At 44.0% G+C, this 14,367-nt stretch overlaps 1 non-coding gene across 1 annotated transcript; it reads left to right on the top strand.

The window, feature by feature from the left end:
- Positions 1–7,220: 7,220 nt before the first annotated feature.
- On the top strand, positions 7,221–7,327 carry LOC138093506 (U6 spliceosomal RNA). The gene has a single exon (XR_011146107.1). It is a non-coding gene; the product is annotated as a U6 spliceosomal RNA (small nuclear RNA).
- The last annotated feature ends 7,040 nt before the right edge of the window (positions 7,328–14,367 follow it).

The following is a 14,367-nucleotide window of genomic DNA, read 5'->3' as shown; positions in this document are numbered from 1 at the left end:
TCAGACTCACGTCCATCGAGTCAGTGATGCCATCCAGCCATCTCATCCTCTGTCGTCCCCTTCTCTTCCTGCCCCCAGTCCCTCCCAGCATCAGAGTCCTTTCCAATGAGTCAGCTCTTTGGCATGAGGTGGCCAAAGTACTGGAGTTTCAGATTTAGCATCATTCCTTCCAAAGAAATCCCAGGGCTGATCTCCTTCAGAATGGACTGGCTGGATCTCCTTACAGTCCAAAGGACTCTCAAGAGTCTTCTCCAACACCACAGCTCAAAAGCATCAATTCTTCAGCACTCAGCCTTCTTCACAGTCCAACTCTCACATCCATATATGACTACTGGAAAAACCATAGCCTTGACTAGACCGACCTTAGTCGCCAAAGTAATATCTCTGCTTTTGACTATACTATCTAGGTTGGTCATAACATTTCTTCCAAGGAGTAAGCGTCTTTTAATTTCATGGCTGCAGTCACCATCTGCAGTGATTATGGAGCCCCCAAAAATTAAGTCTGACACTGTTTCCACTGTTTCCCCATCTATTTCCCATGAAGTGATGGGACTGGATGCCATGATCTTCGTTTTCTGAATGTTGAGCTTTAAGCCAACTTTTTCACTCTCCTCTTTCACTTTCATCAAGAGGCTTTTTAGTTCCTCTTCACTTTCTGCCATAAGGGTGGTGTCATCTGCATATCTGAGGTTATGGATATTTCCCCTGGCCATCTTGATTCCAGCTTGTGTTTCTTCCAGTCCAGCGTTTCTCATGATGTACCCTGCATATAAATTAAATAAGCAGGGTGACAATATACAGCCTTGATGTACTCCTTTCCCTATTTGGAACCAGTCTGTTGTTCCATGTCCAGTTCTAACTGTTGCTTCCTGACCTGCATACCGATTTCTCAAGAGGCAGGTCAGGTAGTCTGGCATTCCCATCTCTTTCAGAATTTTCCACAATCAAAGGCTTTGGCATAGTCAATAAAGCAGAAATAGATATTTTTCTGGAACTCTCTTGCTTTTTCCATAATCCAGCGGAGGTTGGCAATTTGATCTCTGGTTCCTCTGCATTTTCTAAAACCAGCTTGAACATCAGGGAGTTCACGGTTCATGTGTTGCTGAAGCCTGGCTTGGAGAATTTTGAGCATTACTTTACTAGCATGTGAGATGAGTGCAATTGTGCAGTAGTTTGAGCATTCTTTGGCATTGCCTTTCTTTGGAATTGGAATGAAAACTGACCTTTTCCAGTCCTGTGGCCACTGCTTGAGTTCTCCAAATTTGCTGGCATATTGAGTGCTGCACTTTCACAGCATTCATCTTTCAGGAGTTGAAACAGCTCAACTGGAATTCCATCACCTCCACTAGCTTTGTTCGGAGTGATGCTTTCTTAGGCCCACTTGACTTCACATTCCAAGATGTCTCGCTCTAGATGAGTGATCACACCATCGTGATTATCTGGGTCGTGAAGATCTTTTTTGTACAGTTCTTCTGTGTATTCTTGCCACCTCTTCTTAATATCTTCTGCTTCTGTTAGGTCCCTACCATTTCTGTCCTTTATTGAGCCTATCTTTGCATGAAATGTTCCCTTGGTATCTCTAATTTTCTTGAAGAGATCTCTAGTCTTTCCCATTCTGTTCTTTTCCTCTATTTATTTGTGTTGATTGCTGAAGAAGGCTTTCATATCTCTTCTTGCTATTCTTTGGAACTCTGCATTCAGATGCTTATATCTTTCCTTTTCCCTTTGTTTTTTGCCTCTCTTCTTTTCACAGTTATTTGTAAGGCCTCCCCAGACAGCCATTTTGCTTTTTTGCATTTCTTTTCCATGGGGATGGTCTTGATCCCTGTCTCCTGTACAATGTCATGGACCTCATTCCACAGTTCATCAGGCACTCTGTCTATCAGATCTAGGCCCTTAAATCTATTTCTCACTTCCACTGTATAATCATAAGGGATTTGATTTAGGTCATACTTGAATGGTCTAGCAGTTTTCCCTACTTTCTTCAATTTGAGTCTGAATTTGGTAATAAGGAGTTCATGATCTGAGCCACAGTCAGCTCCTGGTCTTGTTTTTGTTGACTGTATAGAGCTTCTCCATTTTTGGCTGAAAAGAATGTAATCAATCTGATTTCGGTGTTGACCATCTGGTGATATCCATGTATAGATTCTTCTCTTGTGTTGTTGGAAGAGGGTGTTTGCTATGACCAGTGCATTTTCTTGGCAAAACTCTATTAGTCTTTGCCCTGCTTCTTTCTGCATTCCAAGGCCAAATTTGCCTGTTACTCCAGGTGTTTCTTGACTTCCTACTTTTGCATTCCAGTCCCCTATAATGAAAAGGACATCGTTTTTGGGTGTTAGTTCTAAAAGGTCTTGTAGGTCTTCATAGAACTGTTCAACTTCAGTTTCTTCAGCGTTACTGGTTGGGGCATAGACTTGGATAACTGTGATTTTGAATGGTTTGCCTTGGAGATGAACAGAGATCATTCTGTCATTTTTGAGATTGCATCCAAGTACTGCATTTTGGACTCTTTTGTTGGCCATGATGGCTACTCCATTTCTTCTGAGGGATTCCTGCCCTCAGTAGTACACATAATGGTCATTTGAGTTAAATTCACCCATTCCAGTCCATTTTAGTTCGCTGATTCCTAGAATGTTGACACTCACTCTTGCCATCTCTTGTTTGACCACTTCCAATTTGCCTTGATTCATGGACCTGACATTCCAGGTTCTTCTGCTATATTGCTTTTTACAGCATCGGACCTTGCTTTTATCACCAGTCACATCCACAACTGGGTATTGTTTTTGCTTTGGCTCCATCCCTTCATTCTCTCTGGAGTTATTTCTCCACTGATCTCCAGTAGCATATTGGGCACCTACTGACCTGGGGAGTTCCTCTTTCAGTATCCCATTATTTTGCCTTTTCATACTGTTCATGGGGTTCTCAAGGCAAGAATACTGAAGTGGTTTGCCATTCCCTTCTCCAGTGGACCACATTCTGTCAGACCTCTCCACCATGACTGGCCTGACTTGGGTTGCCCCGTGGACATGGCTTAGTTTCATTGAGTTAGAAAAAGCTGTGGTCCTAGTGTGATTAGATTGACTAGTTTTCTGTGAGGATGGTTTCAATGTGTCTGCCCTCTGATGCCCTCTTGCAACACTTACCATCTTACTTGGGTTTCTCTTACCTTGGGCGTGGGGTATCTCTTCATGGCTGCTCCAGCAAAGCACAGCCGCTGCCCCTTACCTTGGATGAGGGGTATCTCCTCACCACTGCTCTTCCTGACCTTCAATGTGGGATAGCTCCTCTCGGCCCCCCTGCGCCCGCGCAGCCACCGCTCCTTGGACGTGTGTTGGCTCCTCTGGGCCTCCAACCCTGGCCTCGCGCTCAGGGTGGCTCCTCTCGGCCGTTCCTGCACCGTCACAGCCTGGCACTCTCGGCCGCTGCCCCTGACCTCAGATGTTGGGTAACTCCTCTTGGCCGCCGCCTTTCAGGCATGGGGTCCTCCTGGCTTCTGCCCCTGACCTTGGACGTGGGATAGCTCCTCTCCCGCACTTAGTTCTGCGACCGTTGCACTAAGTGCAGGCGGCTGCGACCAGCGCACTTAAACTCCACATATTGCACTGCAACTAAGCCTGTGAGCTGCAGCTACTGAGCCCACACTCTGGAGCCCAAGAGCCACAAATGCCAACTCACATGCTGCAACCACTGAAGCCCATGCGACTAGAACATGTGCTTCGCAACAAGAGAAGCAAACACAACGAGAAGGCCGTGCACTGCAAGGAAGTGTACCCCAGGTCACGCAACTTGAGAAAGTCGGTGCAGCAATGAAGACCCAGCACAGCCTTAAATAAGCACATATAATACAGTATTATTAGTTATAATCACCATGCTGTATATTCGATCCTCAGAACTTGTTAATCTTATAACTGGAAGTTTGTCCAATACTTCGACCAATACTTTCTCATCTCCTCCATTCCCTAGATCCTGGTGACTCCACTGTATGACTTTGGGTTTTTTTGTTCCACATATGAGTGATAATACAATATTTATTTTCCCCTGACTTATTTCACTTAGCACAATGCCCTCAAGTTTCATCTAAATTGTCTCAAACAGCAGAATTTCCTTCTTTTTCTCACGTATGAATAGTATCCATTATATGCACACCACACTGTCTTTATCCATTCATCAATTTATGGATCCTAGGTTGGCTACTGTGAATACCGCAGCACTGAACAAGGGAGTGTGGACATCATCATGCGATCCTGATTTCAGTTCCTTTGGATATAGATTCAGTAGTGGGGCTGTCAGATCATGGGTAGTGCTAGTTTTAAGCTTTTGAGGAACCTCCGTACTGTTTTCCATAGTGGCTGCACCACTTTGCATTCCTAACAGTGCAAAAGGATTCCCTTTCCTTCACGCCCTTTGATAACACTTCTTGTCTCTTATCTTTTTGAAAGGCTTCTCTCATAGCTCAGTGGGTAAAGAATCTGCCTGCAACACAGGAGATCCTGGGTTTGATCTCCAGGTCGGGAAGATTCCCTGGAGAAGGAAATGGCCACCAACTCCAGTATTATTGCCTGGAGAATCCCATGGACAGAGGAGCCTAGTGGGCTACAGTCGGTGGTGTCACGAGAGTCAGACACAACTTAGTGACTGAATCACCTAAACCACCACCATTTAAACAGGAATGAGGTGATATCTTGTGGTTTTGATTTGCATTTCCCTGGTGATTAGTGGTGTGGAGCATGTTTTTTATGTGCCTGGTGACCATTTGTGTGTTGTCTTTGGAAAACTATTCAATTCTACTGCCTACTTTTTAGAAGGGTTTTTTGTTGTTTTTGCTAAGTTTATGAGTTCTTTCTATATTTTGGAAATAAACCCCTTATCAGATATATGATTTGCAAATATTTTCTTCCATCCTGTAGGCTGCTTTCTCATTGTGTTGGTTGCTTTTTTGCTGCGAAAGCTTTTTAATCTGATGTAGCCCCACCAATTGGTTTTTGTTTTTCTTGCTTGTACCTTTGGTGTTAGGTCTGGGAAACTGCTGCCAAGACCAGTGTCAAGGAGCTTTTCAGCTGTGTTTTCTTCTAGGAGTTTTATGGTTTCAGGTCTTATGTTTATGTCTTTAATCCATGTTGAGTTCATTTTTTTGAGTGGTGTAAGAGAAGGGTCAAATTGCATTTTCCTGCATGTACTTATCCAGTTTTCTCAGTAAGAGAATGGATCTTAAATGTTCTCAGTGTAACAACAAATGGTAACTATGTGAGGTGAAGGATGTGTTAACTGCTCTTCTTATGGTAAACATTTAGCCATATAGCCATGTATCAAATCATCAGAGTGTGCACCTTAAACTTACATAATATTATATGCCAATTATATCTCAATAAAGCTAGAGGAAAAATATAAATAATTGTTCATTTTAGTGACATTTGGTAACTGCATAGTGCAAACAGAAAAAATGATAAATTCTATTATTCTCATATCTGTGTAATACCATATATCTACTGTGAAGTCTACACTTTACAGAAACACAGTTCTACATTTGCCCTCCCCATCCCCCACCCCAATTCTACATTCCAAGGGGGTGATTCTTTAACTTGTGTATCTTATCATAAAGTAGAACTGGATCCCAGGATGATAGCAACACAAAGCTTGCTTATTCTAACTAGCATGTTATATATTTATAGAACTTTATTATTATCCTTACCATATATTGTGTTTTAAGGATGAAATAAAAAAGCAGGAGCATTGCTGGCAGTTAATAGTGTGTGTGTGTGTGACTTTAAAATATAAACAAGGGACTTCCCTGGTGGTCCAGTGGCTAAGATCCCAAGCTCCCAATGTAGGGGGCCTGGGTTCCATCCTTGGTCAGGGGACTACATCCCACATGGTGCAACTAAAAAATAAAAAATCTCCCACATGCCACAACTAAAGCTGCCTCATGAAGCAATGAAGATCCAAGATCCTGCCAAACCTCAGACACGGAGCAGCTAAATAAATAGATAAGTATAAAAGACTTGTTATAAATAAATAAAATACAAACAAAAGCAACGGCCATATTAGTTTTTAAGATGTCAGCAATGGTATTGACATTTTTACTGCTAGAACTGTGAGACATATAGACAGGAGATAACATCCTCACCTGAGAAGTTACGCTAATTGACTCTCTTATTGGGAAGGCTGAGGCAGTGTACTCATATTTGCATTCATGGGTTGGAATTTGAGATGGAGGCTCAAACAGCAAGGTTTACTAACTTTAATCCTTCTGTCTTCTAAGACGGGGGACTGACTACATGATAGGTTTTTGCTGCACTTGCCTGAGCTGAGACGTTTGTCATGTCTTTTTTTTTTTTTTTTCCCCATGGGTGGTATGGGTGTGTGCACACTCAGTTGTGTCTGACTCTTTTAAGACCTTATAGACTGTAGCCTGCCAGGCTCCTCTGTCCATGGGATTCTCCCGGCAAGAATATTGGAGTGGGTTGCCATTCTCTTCTCCAGGGCATCTTCGGAACCCAGGGATCGAACCTGGATCTCCTGCATTGCAGGTAGATGCTTTACCATCTGAGCCACCTTAGGAAGCACCTCTAAGATAGAGGCTTTCGCAGTTAACAGGGAATTTGAACAGAAAAGCATGAGCAAGGGATGAGCTTTACATGTTTCATTGCTCTGAAGCTAGAGCAGAAAACAAGTTCAAAGATCATTCCATATGATTCTGGGAAAACTTTTACTCCAAAGTATTGTAAACTTCCACTCTGCTGATGATTGGGATATTTTTGGATAATAAATCTATCCATTCGTATTGATGCATCTTTGACCCTCATACTCTCTTGCAGTTACTTTTGCTGCCTAGAAAACTGACCCAATTTTAGCATCTTGAAATAACCACTTGACTAAGGTCACAGGTTTTGTGGGTCAGGAGTCAGACTGGGCTCTGCAGGGGTGGTGGACCTCTCCTTGAGATTTCAGGTCTCATCCTTTGGGCTGGGCTGCTGCAGGGCCTGGGGCTATCAGCTGGAATAACTACATTTGTCTTCTTTCTGCGGCTTGGCTTCCTTACAGCTACTGTTCTCTCAGGGTAGTTAGACTTGTACATGGCAGCTCAGGGCTTCAAGATCAAGTGTTCTAGTGTTTAGTGCCTGTGCTGCGTTGCCTTTTATGACCCAGCCTCATGGCTGGGCCCACAGTAGTCTCTTGGTTGAAGGAGTCATAAGCCTGCCCAGATTCAAGAAGTGTGCCCAGTGCTTTCTTTGGCAGCACACACCCTAAAATCAGAACGATTCAGAGAAGATTAACATGGCCCCCACACAAGGAAGACATGCAAATTTGTCAAGAATTCTATATTTTTTGCAACTAGAGATTATCATACTAAGTGAAATAAGTCAGAAAGAGAAAGACAAATATCATATGATATCATATATATGTGGAATCTAAAATATGACACGACACTAAGTGCAGGTGGCAGCGGTGGGCCAGTGCACTAAGCACGACCAAGAGCTACCCCACGTCCGAAGTCAGGGACAGCGGCCCAGAGTGCCAGGCTGTGATGGCGCAGGAAAGGCCGGCAGGAGCCACCCTGCATCCGAGGTCAGGGGCGGCGGCCGAGAGGAGCTACCCCGCGTTCGAGGTCAGTGGTAGCCGGGAAGAGACAGCCCACGTCCGAGGTCAGGGCGGCGGCTGGGAGGAGCTACCAAGCGTCCGAGGCCAGTGGTGGCCGGGAGGAGACACCCCACATCCGAGGACAGGGGCTGCTGGGAGAAGCCACCTTGAGCCCGAGGCCAGGGGCGGTGACCCTGAGGAACCATCCTGAGCCCGAGGCCAGGAGCAGCAGCTGGGAGGAGCCACCCATGCCCCAGGCTAGGGCCGGGGGCGGGAAGGAGCAACCAGAGGAGCAGTGGCTGAGCAGGCACAGGAGGGCCTAGAGTAGCTATCCCACGTTGAAGGTCAGGAAGGGCGGCGGTAAGGAGATACCCCTCTTCCAAGATAAGGAGCAGTGGCTGTCTTTGCTGGAGCAACCATGAAGAGACACCCCACGCCCAAGGTAAGAGAAACCCAAGTAGGATGGTAGGTGTTGCAAGAGGGCATCAGAGGGCAGACACACGGAAACCATCCTCACAGAAAACTAGTCAATCTAATCACACTAGGACCACAGCCTTGTCTACTCAGTGAAACCAAGCCATGCCTGCGGGGCAACCCAAGATGGGTGGGTCATGGTAGAGAGATCTGACAGAATGTGGTCCACTGGAGAAGGGAATGGCAAACCACTTCAGTATTCTTGCCTTGAGAACCCCATGAACAGTATGAAAAGGCAAAATGATAGGATACCGAAAAAGGAACTCCCCAGGTCAGTAGGTGCCCAATATGCTACTGGAGATCAGTGGAGAAATAACTCCAGAGAGAATGAAGGGATGGAGCCAAAGCAAAAACAATACCCAGCTGTGGATGTGACTGGTGATAGAAGCAAGATCCAATGCTGTAAAGAGCAATATAGCAGAAGAACCTGGAATGTCAGGTCCATGAATCAAGGCAAATTGGAAGTGGTCAAACAAGGGATGGCAAGGGTGAACATTGACATTCTAGGAATCAGCAAACTAAAATGGACTGGAATGGGTGAATTTAACTCAGATGACCATTATATGTACTACTGAGGGCAGGAATTCTCAGAAGAAATGGAGTAGCCATCATGGCCAACAAAAGAGTCCAAAATGCAGTACTTGGATGCAGTCTCAAAAATGACAGAATGATCTCTGTTCATCTCCAAGGCAAACCATTCAATATCACAGTTATCCAAATCTATGCCCCAGCCAGTAACGCTGAAGAAACTGAAGTTGAACAGTTCTATGAAGACCTACAAGACCTTTTAGAACTAACACCCAAAAACGATGTCCTTTTCATTATAGGGGACTGGAATGCAAAAGTAGGAAGTCAAGAAACACCTGGAGTAACAGGCAAATTTGGCCTTGGAATGCAGAAAGAAGCAGGGCAAAGACTAATAGAGTTTTGCCAAGAAAATGCACTGGTCATAGCAAACACCCTCTTCCAACAACACAAGACATGGACATCACCAGATGATCAACACCGAAATCAGATTAATTACATTCTTTTCAGCCAAAGATGGAGAAGCTCTATAGAGTCAACAAAAACAAGACCAGGAGCTGACTGTGGCTCAGATCATGAACTCCTTATTACCAAATTCAGACTCAAATTGAAGAAAGTAGGGAAAACTGCTAGCCCATTCAGGTATGACCTAAATCAAATCCCTTATGATTATAAAGTGGAAGTGAGAAATAGATTTAAGGGCCTAGATCTGATAGACAGAGTGCCTGATGAACTGTGGAATGAGGTCCATGACATTGTACAGGAGACAGGGATCAAGACCATCCCCATGGAAAAGAAATGCAAAAAAGCAAAATGGTTGTCTGGGGAGGCCTTACAAATAACTGTGAAAAGAAGAGAAGCGAAAAGCAAAGGAAAAAAGGAAAGATATAAGCATCTGAATGCAGAGTTCCAAAGAATAGCAAGAAGAGATATGAAAGCCTTCTTCAGCGATCAATGCAAAGAAATAGAGGAAAAGAACAGAATGGGAAAGACTAGAGATCTCTTCAAGAAAATTAGAGATACCAAGGGAACATTTCATGCAAAGATAGGCTCGATAAAGGACAGAAATGGTAGGGACCTAACAGAAGCAGAAGATATTAAGAAGAGGTGGCAAGAATACAGGGAAGAACTGTACAAAAAAGATCTTCACGACCCAGATAATCATGATGATGTCATCACTCATCTAGAGCCAGACATCTTGGAATGTGAAGTCAAGTGGGCCTTAGAAAGCATCACTCCGAACAAAGCTAGTGGAGGTGATGGAATTCCAGTTGAGCTGTTTCAAATCCTGAAGGATGATGCTGTGAAAGTGCTGCACTCAATATGCCAGCAAATTTGGAGAACTCAGCAGTGGCCACAGGACTGGAAAAGGTCAGTTTTCATCCCAATGCCAAAGAAAGGCAATGCCAAAGAATGCTCAAACTACCGCACAATAGCACTTATCTCATATGCTAGTCAAGTAATGCTCAAAATTCTCCAAGCCAGGCTTCAGCACCACGTGAACTGTGAACTCCCTGATGTTCAAGCTGGTTTTAGAAAAGGCAGAGGAACCAGAGATCAAATTGCCAACATCCGCTGGATTATGGAAAAAGCAAGAGAGTTCCAAAAAAACATCTATTTCTGCTTTATTGACTATGCCAAAGCCTTTGAATGTATGGATCACAATAAACTGTGGAAAATTCTGAAAGAGATGGGAATACCAGACCACCTAACCTGCCTCTTGAGAAATCTGCATGCAGGTCAGGAAGCAACAGTTAGAACTGGACATGGAACAACAGACTGGTTCCAAATAGGAAAAGGAGTACATCAAGGTTGTATATTGTCACCCTGATTATTTAACTTCTATGCAGAGTACATCATGAGAAACGCTGGACTGGAAGAAGCACAAGCTGGAATCAAGATTGCCAGGAGAAATATCAATAACCTCAGATATGCAGATGACACCACCCTTATGGCAGAAAGTGAAGAAGAACTAAAGAGCCTTTTGATGAAAGTGAAAGAAGAGAGTGAAAAAGTTGGCTTAAAGCTCAACATTCAGAAAACGAAGATCATGGCATCTGGTCCCATCACTTCATGGGAAATAGACGGGGAAACAGATGAAACAGTGTCAGACTTTATTTTTTGGGGCTCCAAAATCACTGTAGATGGTGATTGCCGCCATGAAATTAAAAGACGCTTACTCCTTGGAAGAAAAGTTATGACCAACCTAGATAGTATATTCAAAAGCAGAGTCTTTACTTTGCCAACTAATGTCCCTATAGTCAAGGCTATGGTTTTTCCTGTGGTCATGTATGGATGTGAGAGTTGGACTGTGAAGAAGGCTGAGTGCTGAAGAATTGATGCTTTTGAACTGTGGTGTTGGAGAAGACTCTTGACAGTCCCTTGGACTGCAAGGAGATCTAACCAGTCCATTCTGAAGGAGATCAACCCTGGGATTTCTTTGGAAGGAATGATGCTAAAGCTGAATCTCCAGTACTTTGGCCACCTCATTTGAAGAGTTGACTCATTGGAAAAGACTCTGATGCTGGGAGGGATTGGGGGCAGGAGGAGAAGGGGATGACCGAGGATGAGATGGCTGGATGGCATCACAGACTTGATGGACGTGAGTCTGAGTGAACTCTGGGGGATGGTGATGGACAGGGAGGCCTGGCGTGCTGTGATTCATGGGGTTGCAAAGAGTCGGATACGACTGAGAGACTGAACTGAACTGAACTGAACTGAACTGAACTGAAAATATGACACAAACAAACCTATCTATGGGCTTCCCTGGCGGCTCTGACGGTAAAGAATCCACCTGCAATGCCAGAGATGTGCAATGAATCCCTGGGTCGGGAAGAGCCCCTGGAGAAGGAAATGGCAACCCACTCCAGTATTCTTGTCTGGGAGATCTCATGGACAGAGGAGGCTGGTGGGCTGTATAGTCCATGGGGTCACAGAGTTGGACATGACTTAGCAACTAAACAACAACATGAAACAGAAACAGAATTATAGACACAAAAAACAGGCTTGTGATTGCCAAGGGGAATGGGGAGTGGAAGGGATGGACTTGGAGTCTGGAGTTAGTTCAGTTCAGTCACTCAGTTGTGTCCCACTCTTTGAAACCCCATGAACCGAAGCACTCCAGGCCTCCCTTTCCATCACCAACTCCTGAAGTCCACCCAAACTCCATTGAGTTGGGAATGCTATCCAACCATCTCATCCTCTGTCATCCCCTTCTCCCCCTGCCCTCAATCTTTCCCAGCATCAGGGTGTTTTCAAGTGAGTCAGCTCTTCGCATCAGGTGGCCAAAGTACTGGAGTTTCAGCTTCAACATCAGTCCTTCCAATGAACACCCAGGACTGATCTCCCTTAGGATAGACTTTTTGGATCTCCTTGCAGTCCAAGGGACTCTCAAGAGTCTTCTCCAGCACCACTGTTCAAACACATCAGTTCTTCAGGGCTCAGCTTTCTTTATAGTCCAACTCTCACATCCATACATGGCTACTGGAAAAACCATAGCTTTGACTAGACGGACGTTTGTTGGTAAAGGAATGTCTCTGCTTTTGAATATGCTGTCTAGGTTGGTCATAACTTTCCTCCCAAGGAGTAAGTGTCTTTTAATTTCATGGCTGCAGTCACCATCTACGGTGATTTTGGAGCCACAAAAAATAAAGTCTGACACTGTTTCAACTGTTTCCCCATCTATTTCCCATGAAGTGGTGGGACCAGATGCCATGATCTTCGTTTTCTGAATGTTGAGCTTTAAGCCTACTTTTTCACTCTCCTCTTTCACTTTCATCAAGAGGCTCTTCAGTTCTTCTTCACTTTCTGCCATAAGGGTGGTGTGATCTGCATATCTGAGGTTATTGATATTTCTCCTGGCAATGTTGATTCCAGCTTGTGCTTCATCCAGCCCAGCATTTCTCATGATGTACTCTGCATAGAAGTTAAATAATCAGGGTGACAATATACAGCCTTGATGTACTCCTTTTCCTATTTGGAACCAGTCTGTTGTTCCATGTCCAGTTCTAACTGTTGCTTCCTGACCTGCATTCAGGTTTCCCAAGAGGCAGGTTAGGTGGTCTGGTATTCCCATCTCTTTCAGAATTTTCCACAGTTGATTGTGATCCATACAGTCAAAGGCTTTGGCATAGTCAATAAAGCAGAAATAGATGTTTTTCTGGAACTCTCTTGCTTTTTCCATAATCCAGCGGATGTTGGCAATTTGATCTCTGGTTCCTCTGCCTTTTCTAAAACCAGCTTGAACACCTGGAAGTTCATGGTTCACGTGTTGCTGAAGCCTGGCTTGGAGAATTTTGAGCATTACTTGACTAGCATGTGAGATGAGTGCAATTGTGCAGTAGTTTGAGCATTCTTTGGCATTGCCTTTCTTTGGGATTGGAATGAAAACTGGCTGGAGTTAGTAGATGCAAACTATTACAATGGTTTATTATGCAGTCTATTAGAAGGGATAGACAATACTGTAGGACAGGGAACTCTTAATATATTCAATCTCCTGGGATAAACCATGATGGAAAAGAACATAAAAATAAATGCATATATATGTATAACTGAGTCATTTTGCTATGCAGAAGAAATAACACAACACTGTAAATCAACTATGAAACTGAAAGTGAGAGTTGCTCAGTTCGTCCCACTCTTTGGGATTTCATGGGCCATACAGTCCATGGAATTCTCCAGGCCAGAATACTGGAGTGGGTAGCTGTTCCCTTTTCCAGGAGACCTTTCCCAATCCAGGGATTGAACCCAGGTCTCTCTCACTGCAGGTGGATTCTTTGCCAGCTGAGCCACAAGGGAAGCCCAAGAATACTGGAGTGGGTAGCCTATCTCTTCTCCAGTGGATCTTCCTGACCCAGAAAATTGAACTGGGGTCTCCTGCATTGCAGGCGGATTCTTTACCAACTGAGCTATCAGGGAAGCCCATAAATCAACTATACTTCAATTAAAAGAAAAAAAAAAAAAAAGGAAGAGAAAGGGCCCATAGGAAACCTGCACACCACCACTGCTCCATGAAAGGAGTGTCAGAAGACTTGGGGCCATGTTCTAAGGCTGCTGCTTACTCTATATGCAACTCTCTCATACTCACATTCAACTCAAATATTTTCTCAGAGTGAATACAATGTGTTAATAAAATTCACTATGTGGGATTCAAGGCCACTGAAATTGCCATGTAATGATTTTTCTTTCCCAGGGGAAGCAGATGGAGTGATCAGACGGTGCCTACTTCTTTTAACCATGGCTGCCCATGTCTGTATGTCCCTCCCAAGAGATGGGCTGCATTTCTACAATGAGGGGAGAACATGTAATTGTCTTTGTTGAAGAAATCAACTATTTTATTTAGAAATCATGCTTGCTTGCTTTTACTCTTTGTTCTTTGGATATACAGAATATGTCTCTGCAAAAAGATGGACTGAGAAGATTGGTTGTTAGTAATTCAATAAAAGTAGTTAAAACATGCCCTAGGGCTTGAATTAATTGCTTCTGGGGCAAAATTTAAGGAGATGCCAAAAACTCTTTAGTCAAGATATTCTAATGTAGTGTTTTGAAAAATCAAAATGTATGCCAAGCAATCCATAACAAAATGTCAAAGTTTCAAATAAAGCCAGATCAGTTTCCTAGGGCTGCTGTAACAATAGACCATAAACTGGATGGCTTAACAGAAATGTATTGCCTCCCAGTTCCGGCGGTTAGACCCATCAGGAGAAACCTCATGCCTCTTCCCTAGCTTCTGGTGGTTGCCGAAAGCCTGTGCCTTGGTTTGTAGCTGTACCACTCCAAACTGTGCCTCCA

This window comes from Capricornis sumatraensis, chromosome 1 (assembly GCF_032405125.1).
Source record: "Capricornis sumatraensis isolate serow.1 chromosome 1, serow.2, whole genome shotgun sequence".
NCBI lineage: Eukaryota > Metazoa > Chordata > Mammalia > Artiodactyla > Bovidae > Capricornis > Capricornis sumatraensis.
The sequence above is the reverse complement of the archived record's forward strand: the minus strand, read 5'-3'. Positions and strand labels throughout refer to the sequence as shown.